At 34.1% G+C, this 11,886-nt stretch overlaps 1 protein-coding gene across 1 annotated transcript in view; it reads right to left on the reverse strand.

The window, feature by feature from the left end:
- Ip6k (Inositol hexakisphosphate kinase) overlaps nt 1-3,108 on the reverse strand; it is a 48,136-nt gene extending 45,028 nt beyond the window's left edge. The window contains exon 1 of the mRNA XM_017613579.1: nt 2,468-3,108. The gene's annotated coding sequence lies outside the window, so the exon portion shown is untranslated. The remainder of the gene's footprint in view (nt 1-2,467) is intronic.
- Nucleotides 3,109-11,886: the final 8,778 nt, after the last annotated feature.

The raw sequence follows: 11,886 nt of genomic DNA on the forward strand, positions 1-11,886 counted from the left end.
ACCAAACAAAATCAAAAGGCGTTGAAATTACGCTGCTACGTGCAGATAATTAAGCGCAAATAAATTTTTAAGCACTGAAAACGCCAAAATAAATACCATGACGTACTCAACACATCGCGGCGTGCGAACAGCGCAATTTTAGCACCAAAATTTTCGGGAGATAAAGTAACCGAATGTGTAGTCTCCCACACGAGTATGTGCCGACGATAATCATTTTATTTAAATACATACCTATGTATGCACATATGTATGTACATATATGTATATGTTAAGAGCTTGAGGCCATCACAGTTTTTCGCTTGAAGACTTTTCGAGCTGATACTTAAATCAACAATCGCTGCTATATATGTATGTATAAGAAAAATAAAAAAATACATATGTACAAGCAAAAATGCCTTTATGGTGGCAAAAGGCACTTTAGCACAGCAACAAAGTAGCGAAAACGACTGGCAAAGAGTTGGGGGGGGGGACCAGAATTAGCCCCACCGGCGGCGTTGACAACATATGTACATATGTATGTAGATACCACAAACGAAGAAGAAATATAAAATGTAAAAAACGTAAAAATCTAAACAAAATTACAGTTGTCTAGCAACTTAAAATACGCTGAAATGAATGCTAGTCAACTAGCCAACAAATGTTTAAGTATTTCTGATATGTTTACACAAACGAGTGGGCACAAGTATATGTACATACAAACCTTTGATATGTATAGTAATTTACTTTTTGCTTTAGTTTTTTGCCAAAGCAAAAGCCAGAAATATGCGGAGTAGAGAGGAAAACAACCGCAGAAGCAAAATACTACGTAGAACCTTATGTTGAACCAAATTAAAAAAAGAAAACAGGAAAAACAGCAGACTAAAGCCACAACTAAACAGCTGGCCTGCTGCTGCTCGCACAGCAACAACACAGACAACTAACGAATTAATGTGACTTGGCAATGTGTGAATTTTGTACCCAGTACGGCATAGCTCAACCAATTACCTCAGGAAAATTAATTTCATTCTACTTACTTCAATACTTATTAGTGGAAAAATCATCTAACTTTGGGCAATTAACTATTTTAGCAATTAATACTAAGAGATGCCTGCTGATAATTGTTATCTTCCAGAAGGCCCGGATTCGAATCCCAACAGAGACAACATGTGAAAATGATAATAAATGTCTTGGAAATATGAAAAAGCATCTGTGAAGTGCAGAACGAAAGCGTAAACCAAATGCGTTTTAAAGCAGTTGATATCAAATGCAGAGTCGGATAATTGACTGATGCCATATTAAAGTCAACAGTTCGTTCCAAGGCAGGAAGTCAGGTTTTCAACTAGTTGTGGTCGGTAAAAAACTGGTTGAACATCGATATTTAAAGTACATAGTTTCTTTCCGTACTGGGTATGTACTACGAGTACACGAATACAGATACAATGCACTCGTTGTTGTATGTTGCCTACTCGACCATGCAGCGCTGTTAGCGTCATCAACTAGTGCTTGTTTTAACATAAGTCTTTGCTTCTACTCACTAAATACAAAGTACATATACATATTTCTTTCGTAGATATCGTTTTTTAACAACACACATTTTCGCATTTATTTTAAAAAACTCTTGAGCAAAGTCAACGGCAGCCAGAGCAGCGCTGCAGGCGTCGAAGCCAGCGTCTTACTGCTGCGTTTCAAAAAGGTTAAAAACTTGTTTCGAGCCGATGGGATGACGTGTGACTGTGACGACGACGGCCCGACGTTGAACGTCAACTTCGTCCGCCGCACGTTTAGGTTAAGTGACTGCCTGACTAACTAAAAAAATGCCTGCTTGACTGGCTGGTTATTTGGTTGGTTGGTTGGTTGGCCGTGTAAATGCCCTGTGTGTTTGCAGTGACTGCCTGTGCTTGCTCGCTTGCTTTGTTTGCCTTATAGACATTCGATTTCGTAGTGGCCTACGTTTTGACTGTGCTACCTTTTCTCTGCTGTTTGTTGTTTTTAATTGGAGTAGAGCTGCATTGAATAATTTTTTTTTCCACCTATTTTAAGCATTTTTTTTGGTTTGTTTTCCCACCGGGTTCACTTCAGCATGCAACACCAGAAATAAGAATTTTCACACGCTTCTTGGGTTTTCACTTGCCGTGTGAATTTTTCTGTTTGTTTTTGGTTTTTTGTATTTATATTTTAAGTGAAATACCTACATACATATATATGTATGTAGATACACACATGAAAAGGTGAGAAACTTTGTGCAAAGCACTTGAAATGTACGGTAGCACCACTCGTTTTATTGACTCCAATTTAATTTTATTTGAATTAGTTAAAAATTTTATGCACTTAAACTTGTAAGCGCTGTATACATTCCACACTTTCTACCAATTCCCCACACTCTTTCTCACAATTTCACACGCTCTTTCCACACATTTTAAATGCTCACGAACTGAATGCTACATTAATTTTAACATATTATTATATTTTTTTTACGTTTGTACTTCACCTTTTTCACTTTGGCAACTATGCTCCGAGTCCGCTGCTTAGCAAACGATTTCAATCTAAAATACGCTGGCTGTCTCGTCGTACGAAGGCTCTGCTGCTGCTGCTGCACACACACACACGTACACAGCTTATGTATAAGTATATTTCTGATTTAATTTTATGTATAATATTGGTATAAGTTTTCCACTTTTTCGCAATTAACTTTAGCTTGTTGCTGCCTTTTTGCTTGCAATTTGCCTTAAAACTTTTCCAATCACTTTATTTCTTACGTTTTTCATTCAAAATTTTATGTATGTATACTTTGTCGTGAATTAAAATTTTCTCAACATCAACTAGGGCACCACCAAAAAAAATCCCATACACACACACACACTGCTGCTCCAATGCATATATCTGATGTATTTATGTAGATACTTTATGGTAATATGCCTATATAGAAGCATATACACGCACAGTGTTAGCTGTATATCTATTCGTTTTACACAGGCAACGCGATTTCTTTTACTTTAGCAATTTTTTCTTCAGACAGAAAAAAATCACAATCACTGTAATTTGTAAACTTTAGTAATACTACTTTACTGTTTTATCCGTTGCTGACATCCGTTTCAAACGAGTTATGAGGCTAGACTGAGTGCAGCCCGAGCGAGCTGAGTGCTACTTGTACCAGTTTGGCACGTAGTTGGTGAGAGAATACGTTTGGGAAAGGCATCAGGGAACGAGAGTATCCATCGCATTTTCAGCAGTTCCATACATGGCACACATAGCGAGTGGGCCATAAAGCGCAGCTGTCGAGAGCGAGCGCATAAGGTCGGTGTTATGCAGAAATTTTGTTTGGCAAACTGCGTGCAATTGTTGTTGCAGCAAACTCGGAGAGAGCGAGTTTGGCGACTCTCACAGCAAACTAATTTTGTTTGGTCAAACTGCAGCAAATTCGGTGTTGTCATATACAAAAATTTTAAATTTTGCGCGTTATGTACATCTGAAATTCTCATTTCGTGTTGGCAATAGCCATGAAAACCATAATGAACGTGCAACCCTGTGCCAAACTCGACATAACCACCTCCGAGCAAACTAAGCAGCCGCCATTTAATTTGGCAAACAAAAGTTTGTCTGCATAACACCGACCTATGAGGAGCTGATGGTGCGCCATGAGTAGCTGTTGATTGGGTCTCGAGAAGCCTCCAACAAATTTTTGCTTTAGCTCAATAAAATTTAATTTCGTGCTAGTAAGCGCTCTCTCATATGTATTTTACAGTTTAGAGAGCTGCTAAATTTATGAGGAGTGCTTAGTTACTCAGCAGAGTACTCAGAAGGGCAAAAAAAAAGTATATATTTTATGCGCGCGTTTGCGCAACACTTGTGTACTAATATACCGTATATTGTGCTAAATTTGTTCACCTTTCAACAAATCCAAAGGAAATTTACATACCTGTCACTGGTTAGCACTAATGAAGAGCTGCTAAATTTCATACCAACGAGAAGAAATGTGAACACAATAAGGCTATCTACCATGAGAACATCGTATTATCAATTGCCCCTAATATGTGCTATTCACTATCACATGCTATCGACTTTCGATATTTTTAGCCCACCCCATAAAATCGACACTTCTAGTTAATAATTCAACATTTTCGTGGGTTGAATTCATTAGCACTTTAATTTATATTTAAAACAAAATCGAAGCTTTTCATTTATGTATAACTGGTTTCAGTCATCAAATTTCATAAACAATCGCAAATGTATTGCATATATCGTTGGCGTTGCTGCAAAACGGTCTATGTCTATTAGCACTCTTGGTACTCAGATGCTGTCTTACCTACACCGGAATTCATCTGCAAATCGTTAGACTCTCATAAACTAATGACAAAACTGTCTTCCTTTGGCTGACGCAGATGAACGATTAACAGAAGCGACTAGATACAGGTGACAGATCATTTAAGCGCCTGAGGTAATAATTGACATAAAACGTTTTGCAGTATCGCCGACGATATGAATATATGTACATATCTATGTATGAGCGTAAGCACTCGTATATCCATATTCTACAGTTATAAGCTTGTGCACACGCTCCAATGGCGTGATGTCTAAATAAGGCTTTCACAAATATATTTATATATGCTAGCTTACCAAAATTTCAACGACGATAACTCGAAATTTAATAGAAAGAGAGAGTGAGCGCGCCACATGCATACTTGTTAAATTCAGAAGTTTAACTCCAAAAGTATGAGTTCACCTCTATTTCGGAAGACGTAGAAAAAAAACGAAGTGAGCAAAAATTTTGTGATTGAAATTCGAGTTTTTTACGCTTTATAACTCGTTAACCTAAAAATTTTAAGCGAGCTCTAAAGGTACTCAGCGAGAGAGAAGGCACAAAGTATAAATTTTTCAGCTAGTTGCGAAGCGTGCCAATATTTCAGTGGCATAACTCGAAAACTACATGAGATCATCGCTATATTTAAACTTGATATCACGTAAATTTTTATTGGATGAACAAGTGAAGGGGGTCATGTGTCTATTACATAATATGGATATATGTATGTATGTATATGGAGCTATGAGAGCTCTTATTTTTTAACCAAGTCCATTTAACACTTAAAATATAAATACTTACAGTTTCTCTCTTATAAGTTTTATTTTTTTAAGCAAAATACATATAAAAAAAATCAACAACTAAAAGAGATACAAAAAATATTTTGCGTTTTAAAACTATAAAATTAAAAAAAAGTAATTAAAAAAAAAATATATAATATATAAATAAAATAAGTTCCTAAAGATTACATACATAAAAAAAATAAAAAAAAAATATTTATTTTTAATACCAATGCTAAAAATAAAAAGAATATCAAATTAAAGAAAATAGAAAAAGTTTTTTGCTAAAAATTCAATGAAATTAAAAAGTTGTTTCTCATTAAAACAATAACATCTAAAAACAGCAAGAAAAGTCAATTAAAATAAAAGAAAAAAATTGAGTACGTTTCTTAAAATTGATTGAAAAGAATTTTACTTTGTAAACCAATAAAATCTAGACATTAAAAGAAAATTATATTAAGAAAAAAACAAAAATTAAAAAAACTGCTTTCCCAAAAATTTAATGAAATATTTTTTTCTGTTTAAAACAATAAAATCTCAAAAACAAATATTACGTTTCTGAAGAGCATATGAAATTAAAAAACTATAAATACATATATATTTTTCTTTTTAGCCAAGCCAGGAAGAAAACGTACATTTTACGAACATTATGTTTCATGAGGGATTCTCGATCGGCGAAAAGTTAGAGAAAGGCTCGTAAACGATAAAACAAAAACAAAATAAAAGAAAGAGGCGTGTAGTAATTTGTCAGCACAAGAAAAAATTTTTATTCTGTTGGAAATTTTTTTTGAACCACAATATTTTATAATGTATAATATTAGCATACGAATGCTTTTTCGATCCGTTTACGACTGTTCGTAGGCGACCGACAAGTTCAAGCGAAAAAGTACTTGAAAACGAATCGTAATTCTTAAAAGAAAATTTAATTAGAGAAGTAAAGGCAAAAAACAAAACCCACTTCAATTCTCGTATACAAATTTAAGAATACCGTTAATTTCTTCATGATCCAACAATCTAAACGAAATTAGTATAGGATCACCTCTGAGGTACCACCCTTCCTTACAAAAAAAGAATTATGGAAATCGGTTAACGTGGTCCAAAGTTATGCTCTAACATACATAACGAAAAAAAAAAATATTCCGACGAATTGATAACCTCCTACTTTTTTGGAAGTTGGTTAAAAAGAAAAAAAATATATAATACAAAAAAAAGAAAACAAAATCTGCTTCCGAGGACTCGAACCCGTTTCTCCCGAATGGCACACCAGTGCTTTGCATACTCGGTTATTGTGCCTGAGCTGCCTTTTTTCTAACACTTTTCACTTCTGCTAGAATAACAAAAGTCGTTCGAACTTTCTTTCCATCTGTCTTTCAAAAAACTTTTTACAATCTTAGCCAGAATTGCCCAGTAAACATATTTGTTTTGAGGTGATCGACAATTGCTCAACAATGTCCTAGAACACCTATTTTATAGCCTCAGCAAGTTACGTGTTCTTCATCCTTTGCATATGAGCCAAAGAGAGCGCAGTAATAACCAGCAGTACGGATAGGCTCAGTTAAGTTCGCATGTTATGTTGTTAATATCCAACCTTTTTATGATAATGAGAGTATTTAAAGAGTTTCAAAGGGCCTTGAACGGCTAGGGAACTGTAAAATTTTGATTGTATGGAGTGTTCATATATATTTCGGGTTATTCGTTACCGCTTTAAAGGGCCTCAATCGCCTTTAAAACGCTTCAGTTGTCTCTGAGTCTGAAAAGTTTCCAAGAGCAAGAGGTCAGATTTTGAGTCTGTCGCAATTTTACATTAAAACTTGTTACCCCTTGGAACATTCTCAGATTTCTAGTCGATTTTGTTGCAAAAAAATTACCTTCATGATCTTATATTCAAAATCAATTGTAGAACAATTTCGGCGCATCGACAAACTTTATCATAGCAACATCTCCAGAGATAACTCATTGGTAAATACCATTTTACGAATATTCTACAATATAGTAGGTAAAATGTCGAATACAGCAGGGAGTGACAGTAATTGCCTGTCATATCCTAGCTATTAAACTTCACTAGTTATTACAGAGTTGTTTGCTTAAGAGTTTAGATTGCCTAACAACCCGATTGCGTAGTAGATAAATACTCGCAGCTGCCAACTAGACTGCCTACGCCTAAGTTCGCTTTGAACCCATTCAACACCACTCAGTGGGCCTTCTTAAGTAAAATCCAGGTCCTTATTTACTTTCAATTTACGGTGATGTGGTCTAAATAGTCCAGTTTAGAGGTTCGAAAATAATAAGAAAAATTTTATTCATCCAATTTTATAAACTAATGAGCGCCACACAGTGAAAAGTGGAAAAGTACTAAAATATTCTAAAACCAACAAAGGATGGTGGTGGCGAGAGCTAAAGAGAGAGAGAGACCAAATGTATTACTACTTGCCTGGGAGAAAATTCGCAAGATTTTCGCTCGGAGAGTTTGCAAACTAACGGGTAGAGAAAATCGTTTATATTGAGAAAAAATGCCAGACGATGAATGAATCAAGCAAACAGATACATGAATTCTGTAGAGAGAAAAACTGAATTTGCACAGGCAGACTGCGAATGTACTTAATGACTGATTTCAATGAAAAAACGCGCCCGCAGAATTTAAGGTCTTAACGACTTGGGATTTGCAGTAATTAAAACTACAGTGAATAACTTAAGCACTAAGCCAGCCAGCCAGCCATTAACTAGTGATTTTTTAACAATCTAAATGAGACTAGGGGATGGAGAATGTTTAAGTGAAAAGAAATATAACGTAGACATTTTTCCTTGGCGCTGCTCAATTGGAAAATTATATGCAAAAAAGAACTTAATTTGCTGTGTAGTCCATAAAGAATATAATTTGAGCACAGAGAGTTCCAACTGAGTTGACAAGTGAAACAATTGAAACCGCCAGATTTGGTTTGCTTTGATTTGTCTCGATTCCAGTCAAACACTAGGACTCAGATATCAGCTGCCTTGGAAACCTCAACGCGTGGCACATACTATTTGTTTAATTTTATACATAATAAATACTGCCAAATGCTAAGAAAAGCAGCTGACAACTGTTTTATGCCGGCATAAAAGCAAAGCAAATATTATTAAGTTGTCGAGAAGAAAGGGAAAATTACGGAAAGCTTTGAGGTAAATGCAAACAAAAAGCTAATAGTAATAAACAAAAGAAAATAGAAAAGTAATTACGAGGGCTAACCATGAAAAAATTATTTGACTTCAGAAAAGAAATTGCAAAATAAAAGTGTAGTACTTATCATACCGAAGTATAAAGCATGATAAAAATATAGTAAGGTAGAACCGCTGAGAGTCACTTTTAAAATTCTTGACGTTTCCAAACAATTTAATTTTTAAATTTACTCACAAACTCACACACATTTTCATTTTCAATCTCAAGCAACAACAATTTCGAACAATTTCAAATTTTTATTTTCAATTTTATATGATTTTAAAATGTTGGCAAACTTCACAAAAAAAAATTATGGCCGACAAATTGAGAGAACGGTTCTACCTTGCTATGTTTTTATCATGGTATAAAGTACTTAAGTTAAAGCTTTCCCCGAGGTATACGGAACAAAAATATAACTTTTATTTAAAAAAACAATACTTGTAATCGGAAGAAAAATGCCAATTAAATTTTACAATTTAATTTCTTTTTAAATAAATCCAAATTAACCCAAACGAAAAAAATATTTTGAACAAAAAAAAAAATATCAAAATTTCAAAGCATTATTTTCTTACTGATTTATTGAGTTTCTTTTTGGTTGGCTGTAGTGTTGGCGTAATATTTTTTAACGATATAGTTATCGATATTTTTATTGTCCGTGCTTGCGATTTGTACGCTCAGATTACATCGAAAAGCCTAGTTTCATATAAAATAGAACGAAAAATGACACTGAAGATGGCACAACCCTATGACCGGTTTGTCGGAAAACCAAAATTTGACAACTGGTGGCGGAAAACCGAACCACAATGCATCATATTCCTACTCTGTCGGAGTACAAATACTTCAGTGATGTGAATATCTTCTTATAATTCCATCACTATTGTTGAAGAATGAGAATCAACACCTACGGCTGACACGACAATGCCTGCTTCCCTAGTAATTCTACATAAATTGAGGGATCTTGGCTTGGACCTTGCCCATTACGACCTTTGACTCAGCCCATATGGAATTTTTTCCACTGGGTAAAACTGACTTCGAAAGGGCCGGAGAAAATCATTCCAGAAGCTCCACGTTGGGAGAGTTGTGGTTTTACTATCAAAATATGTTAAAAAATCGATTTGAATAAATTAACTTAAAAAAATAAAAAATAAAAAAATAATACAAATAATACAAATAGCCACCCACGTAAATTCACAAAGGTTGTTCAAACAAACTTATAGCAGACTTTGACTAAACACACTATAAACGAAACACTCAAGATAGCGAGTTGTTATAGATAAGCGTAAGTGATTGCTATGTATTTCAGGCGTGTGGCTGGCTAAAAACAAGAAATAATATTCCACTTACAAATTTTATCACAATAAATTCCATGTTTGCCATTAATTTTTTTGTACTTCCATAAAGCAGCTTAGCAGCAAACTTGGCAACCATAAAGAACCTGATTAGATGGAAAATAAATAATTATACTAAATACAGGGTGATTCAATGAGACCATAAATTTTATGTTATAAATAAAACACAACAAGATTTGTCGAAATGATGTTTTTTTTATGCTTCATATATTCATAGTACTATTACATCATGTTTTTTAGTCTATGACTTTTATTTATGAAACAATATCCATTACATGCCCGCCATGACTCTGACAAAACAGGATGCGTATACCAAAATTTTCCATGGTTTTTTGGCATATTTCAGCTCTGGGAACGTCGCGACCTTACTGGCGACTATTTGGCCTCGTTATGTCGTGAGATAATGTGTAATGGGAACTTCGTTCGCAATAGGACCATTTGTTTTATGCGCTGTAAGGCAAGTAGTACCGTCCTGTTGAAAGCACATATTGTCCAAGTCCATGTCATCTAACTCAGGCCATAAAAAATCACGATAACGTTCACATTAACAGTTTTCCATGGATTTTATATGGATAAAACAAGTTTTCGTAGAAATGGTATATAATTCTTGAAGATCAATATTTTCGATCGGAAAACTTTTATCTCTTCAGGAGACTTCCAATAATAATACCAAATTATTTATTTAACCATTTTCAAGTATTAACAAGTTTTTATAGGATCCCTAAAAACAGCAAAAAATACAATGGGGGACCCGTAAAAAATCGCTGGTATTAAAAAATGGTATAATAAACAGTTGGGTATTATTATTGACAGTCTCCTGAAGAGAAACAAAGTTTTCCGATCGAAAATAATCTTAAAGATTCCTATACCATTTCTACCAACACTTATTTTTTGAAATTGAGAACTTTGAGCGACCTATAAATATTTATTGGTTTCAAAATAAAAATTGGAGTTATAACTTTTTTCGGTTAAGAACAAACTTAGGTGGGGAAAGCATTAAAATTCCGACTTTAACTTTTTACATGCATTTTTGGACCACTCTAATGTACATAGGCCCCTATCGTCGTTTAAAGTACAAAACCGCGTATCGTCATTCTGCAAAACCGCGTAACTGACATTGGCGGCCAAAAATTGGATTTGCTCACACAAGCTCTTGGCTCAATCCTTATCCATTCGTCCTGAAATATACTAGCCAGAAATTCGGTGGCTTTATAAAAAAGAGAACCATTTTGAAATATGAGTGTTTTTACGCTCTATAAAATAATTTCTACAACTTCACATACGCGGTTTTGCATTTTATTGATACGCACTTTAAACGACGATATGTATGTGCACAACGGCGGAAATTTATGTGACATTTTGAAGGCGTTATTAAACAAGCGTTTGAACGTCACTGCCAGAGCAAATTTGCTTGTCCTCTCGGTCATGCTCAAATATCGACAGTGGTCAAAATAGTTATTCGTACAGACATTTTTTTATAATATCTACATATTCGCAAATGTTTTTCATAATAAATATATATATTTTTTTTTGCATTCGAAAATGCGCAACTCGCATGAAAAAAATTCTTAAAAATCAATGGTAATTTATTTTTTTGCATTCGAAAATGTGCACACGTCTGGAAAAAAATTTTAGCGACTTGAAATTCAATTTTTTTCCTTAAAATTCTGAACACATTTTTTTGAAATTTTGATGAATACTTGTTGATTTGAGTTTTGTAAAAAGTTTGAAAATCGTATTCATACAGTTTTTGTTATTGGAATATGAACTATATTTTCGTGAAAAATTTAGGAAAAAAAACTATTATAAAAAAATGGAGAATATTGTAAAAAGGATCACTGTACGAATAATTATTTTGACCACAGTATGTTATTTTAGGTAGCTTTTATTATTATTTTGAAAAACAATGTTGGCATGGTTTACTGTTTTTCGGCTTATGTGGTTTACTATGATAAATTTAACTGCGATGTGCAATACGATGCTTTGTTTATAAATAATGTTCTCAAGAAAGACCCAAACAACTGTTAAGAAATATAAACAAATTGAAATTAAATAAATAAGCAGCTTCTTAGAATCAGCTTTGAACGGAAAAAAACATTTACTTAAGTAGCTAAATAATTCAGGATTTTACCGCGCTTGAACGGAAAATAGTATTGACAAAGTAAACACAGTAAGATTTATTTTGCATACCTACATGGCCCAGCTCGCAGCCTTATTTTTAGGCAAAGAAAGCTATGATAAACAATCAACTTCCGGAGGATGTGGAGTTATCTTATACCAAAAAACACC

The sequence above is a fragment of the Rhagoletis zephyria genome, unplaced genomic scaffold, assembly GCF_001687245.7.
Source record: "Rhagoletis zephyria isolate East Lansing unplaced genomic scaffold, Rhagoletis_zephyria_1.1 Rzeph_scaffold_00689, whole genome shotgun sequence".
NCBI lineage: Eukaryota > Metazoa > Arthropoda > Insecta > Diptera > Tephritidae > Rhagoletis > Rhagoletis zephyria.